Below are 5,047 nucleotides of genomic sequence, written 5' to 3'. Positions count from 1 at the left end.
CATTCTCCTCTCGGGATCTTAGGCACACACGCACACGTGCCTGGCATGAGTTTAAGCCACTGGGTCTAGGACTTGAACTGCAGTCGACCATGGGGGAGTCCAGCAACATAGCCATTACTATAACTGCTGGTCCCCCAGTAGCTTCTTATTTCTGATTTTGTAATTTTTGTTTCTTATTTATGATGTATAAGGATTTTGCTTATCTATCTCATTCTGCCTACTGATAATAATGACTATCAGATTTTATACTTAAGCAATACCCAATACTGGAGAGTACCTCAGAACTGCATGTCTTTATATATACAATAATTATTTTCTAGACTATACTATTTGACTGCACAGTGTATGACCTCCTTGCTAAAATTGGAAACACTTTTCTATATCCAGTATCAAGCTGTAGTATTTAACTAAGGTGAACATCCTTATTATTTCTGTTTGATATAGCCAATGTAATAAATGTTAGCTGCTACAAATAGAAACACCAAAATTCCAGTGGCTTAAGAGGAGAGACACTGTATGTCCCCACTTAATATATACCAAGTGTCCACACTCTATGACTGAAACTGATTGACTAAAGGATATAGAAACACAGTAAATGGACGTGAATACCAGATATAGTGTGTGTGAAAGAGTAGGGTCTGAGGAAGGACATTTAGAAGAAAAATAGGGAGGCAAAGCATTAATGGGACAAAGAAATGTGGTATTATCTGTTGAAGATATTTTATAGTTTTATCAACTGGACTAGGGAGAAATGTTCACCTGTTAAAATATTCACTTTGTAAGATAAATAATGTGATTGAATGTATAAAAGAAAATGAAAATTTTAAAAATTTTATTTTACTCCCACTAAGACTTCTCCTTCAAATAGACTCAGAGTTCTAAGCTTCCTCTATACTGTGACTCAGTGTTTTCCATGAAACTATCATGGTCATGACAAAAAGGAAAAAGAGGAAGAAAATTGCTTTTTAAATGAAATTCATCCGATGGTCAGACATAGGTCCCAAAATAACTGCAAAAAATGCATTAAGTGAACACATGGACTATTGTCTGTGATTCTTGTGGAGCTTCCTCCACAACTTAGGCACAAACCCAGTTGTATTTCTTTACTTTCCTTGCATTTGTATTATTTTGCATGCATTATGTTGGATTATAATTGTGTTCCCACCTACATTTCTCTTTCTTCTCCTAATTGAATGTTAACTTTTGGATCGCCAAGAAAGTTTCTATGTATTGTGCTTCTGTAGAATCATATAATGGCATGTGATAAGTGATTATATTTTCAGACTGAACTGATATATGCTGGTTTGATGTCTGGGTAGGATCAGAACCAAATGCACGGTAACAGGTAAATACAGTGAAAGTAAGGGAGACTGTGTAGACAGACATTGAGGACAAAGGCTAGGAAGATGGATATTAGAGAAGCTTTTCAATTCTCATGTACAAAAGTTAATGTAAAATTTTTGGTCTATGTCAATTTGCCTCATTGCATGTCTACTATTTTAAACTCTAGTCAAGATATAAATGCAACCTCTCAGTATAATTTGTGTCCCAATATGGCAGGAGTGCCACCATACAGTGCCATCACAGCACCCTACAATGAACAAATGTAGTGAGTCCTTACTGGGGTCAGAGAATAACATATTTACTCACACAATTTTTCATATTTCATTGAATTTACAATGTTATATTTATATCTCTACCACAATTTTAAGTTCGGTTGGTTTGCATACGTGATGCTATCTTATATGTTAGAGAAACCTCCTTCTTTTTGAAAGCTTAGGTATCTGGAAATCACAGAAAGATCTCCTCTTGAAATGCTGACCTTTCTTAAAGCACGTGGCACTGTAGAGTGACTGGCTTCATGATCTTTCTTCTATAGAGCTATCAAGTATCATCTTTTTATATCCTGACTTTATCACATGTGACAGTACGTTTTCCTCTTTGTGAGGTGAAGAGCTTGATGCATCAGCTTCTCTTAATGTCATTCCATTTACTTCTTCCAATACACTGGAAATAAAATGGGATTCTTTTATAATTAATTCTTTTGAGGAAATTGCTTTTGACATATGAAGGGTCTTCCAAAAGTTCATGAAAAATGCATATAAAATAACTGAATTAAAAAGCTTGTTGAACTAAAAGAAACGTGTATGGCAGCTCTATTTTACCATGAACTTTTTGAAGTTCCCTTGTACACATTTTTAAGTTGGAAATTTTTTTTTTCAGAAATACTTCTATCTGGGACCAGCAGTTGGTGTAATGACTATGTTGCTGTACTCCCATGTAGTCGACCGTGATTCAAGTCCCGGACCTGGTGGCTTAAACTCACGCTGGGCACATGTGTATATGTGCCCAAGATCCTGAGAGGAGAATGGAGGAGAAGGATTGTGCGTGGCCATCCCCCCTGGGGCAAGGGGGTTGATTTCCTGCTTGCTCTCTCTCTCTCTCTCTCTCTCTGTTTTTCTGGTGAGTGCACCGACCCTATAGCAAAAACCTTTCCAGAAAAAAGAAATACTTCTATACAACAATCTAAAGAGTTCAAATGTTCTTACTCAAAGTTGGCAAAAATTCACGGAAATTTCTAAACAGTGGGATAATTAATCGGCCAGAAGTATGTGGTACTGGAAAGAAATAGCAGATATTAGACCAATATGAGGGTCTTGCTGGTTTATAACACCAGGACTGAACCAGATTCCTGACAATGTAAATATTTAACTGAGGCATTTAAACCCTTAAAAAAGATTTTTAAGGAGTGATTCTGGAAGAAAATAATTACCCTAGTTTTCTGGGTAAGGATGTGATGATGTAATGAATCAATAAAAAGTATGTTGACAACCTAGAATTTGTCATGTGAAAAAACTAGCTCCACTAGCAACTAGCTATATTAGCAAGAAACTAGTATCTTTCTACATTGACAACACAGTTCAACTGTCCTCTTGTATCTATGGGCTCTGCAGGTATTATGAACCATGCAGCAAAAATAATTTTTTAAAAAATGGTTGCAACTGTACTTAACATGTAAAGACTATTTTCTTCTTCAATACTGTCTCAAGAACATAGCATAGCAACTCAAGTATAACAACTATTTGCATAGCATTGACACTGTATTAGATATTGTAAGTGATCTAGAGATGATTTAAAGTCTAAGTGAGGTAGGCCAGCATGTGGCACAATCCAATTCTGGATCCCTCAGTTCCCCATGGCTCAAGTCCCAGAACTGGTGGCTTGAAAAATTTGCTGGATACATGTACATGAATGCCCAAAGTCCCCAGAGGTGAATGAAGGAAAAGGGATTGTAGCATGGTCAACCCTACTGAGGAGTGATCCAACGGAGAAAGGAGGAGAAGGAATTGCAGCATGATAATCCCTGCTGATGAGTGATTTCTCACTTTCCTTCCTTCTCTGTCTCTATCTTTTTCTGGTGAATGCAAGCTTTCTATGGCAAAACAAACAAACAAACTAAAAACTAAAAAAAAAAGTATAATAGAGGATGTACATAGGTTATATGGAACTACTATGCCATTCTATATGAAAGACATGAGCATCTGTGAGACTTAGACTCAATGAAGATCCTGGAACCAGTTGCTTGCAGTACCGAGGGATGACTGGATATTGAAGCCTTTTGGGATTAAATACCTTTCTTTAAAAGCAGAATAGTGCTTGTAAAATGATCAGTATGACTATATGCTTAGTCATTGCTCCTAGGGTGTGGCATGTTGGGTGTCTGTGTTGGATTGGGGGTGCAGGTATTTCGTACTGATCACTTTGTTTCAAACTGAATCTATTGACAAGCTAAATCCTGAATCCAAACTGTTTATTCCAATACAGTGAGTTCCCTTCTGTTTGAGGAAAGCTACCTCTTGACATCCTTCCCTAACAGGTATAATTAGGGATCTACAATTTAAAAAATTTGTGCAGGCAGGTGGAGTGGTGGATGAGGACACTGAACTCCCACATGAGTGATCACGGTTCAAGTCCCAGATCTGATGGCTTCTTTGCTTTCTCACTTTCTCCTCTCTTTCTGTACCCCTCTGGTCTAATTTAAATAAATAAATAATTAATTAATTAATTAAAATTAAACTAGAAAGGAAGAAGAATAAGCCTTTGATAATCCCTCTCTATAATTCTCCTGATTATTTGAATCTCTTACCTCCAACCTAAAAGCATTTGGTTTGCCTAATAGTATGTATTGAAGCAATCTTTTCATAAATATTTCTGAACATTTTTGTAATTGTTTTGTTATATGTTTTTATGGGACAGTGGATACCAGTTAATTAACATTTATATAACTAACAATGATGATTCCAGTTATTCTTCCAAAACAATATTAACTAAAACACTAGTTTCTAATTTTTTTCTTAAATTTATTAATTATTTGTAGAGTACACTCAACAGAGAGAGACAGAGAAAATACTCCCACCCTGATAAAAGATTGACTTCAGAGGATTATATTCTCTCTTACACAGTCACCTAGTGGTTAGAGAGCTTTGATCGAGGAACTATTAGTGCAATAATCAATTTATATCACATTCCAGTGCTCAAGAAGCTTCTCTTAACATCTATGCTATTACATCTTTCCCTTGACAGCAGATCAGTCACTGGAATAGTGTGTCCAACAGAGTGGCTGTTAATGAGTAGTCTAAACATTCACACCCCCAAGTCACTGTCAGAGACAAAAATACTTCACCTTGTCTTTCAATCACCTGAGTTTATCAACTGCTAAAACTAGACACATGTAGAACTTTCATTCTAACAAGAAAGGCCAATTTTAAGTTTTTTAGCCTGCATAGCCTTGAGAAAGTGTGGGAAAACATTTTTTTAAAAAGTTTTCAGCTAATATAGAAAGAGTGGGCAGTGGGACCAGCAGATGGCATAATGGTTACATTGCTGGACTCCCACCTAGTCTATGGTAGTTCGAGTTCCAGATCCTGTGGCTTAAAACTCATACCGGGGTAGGGACCAGCAGTTGGCATAGTAATAGCTATGTCGCTAGACTCCCATGTAGTCGACCACAGTTCAAGTCCCAGACCCGGTGGCTTAAACTCATGCC

Source organism: Tupaia chinensis, unplaced genomic scaffold (genome assembly GCF_000334495.1).
Source record: "Tupaia chinensis unplaced genomic scaffold, TupChi_1.0 Scaffold000606_1, whole genome shotgun sequence".
In the NCBI taxonomy this organism is placed as follows: Eukaryota; Metazoa; Chordata; class Mammalia; order Scandentia; family Tupaiidae; genus Tupaia; species Tupaia belangeri.
This window is presented reverse-complemented; position numbering follows the sequence as displayed.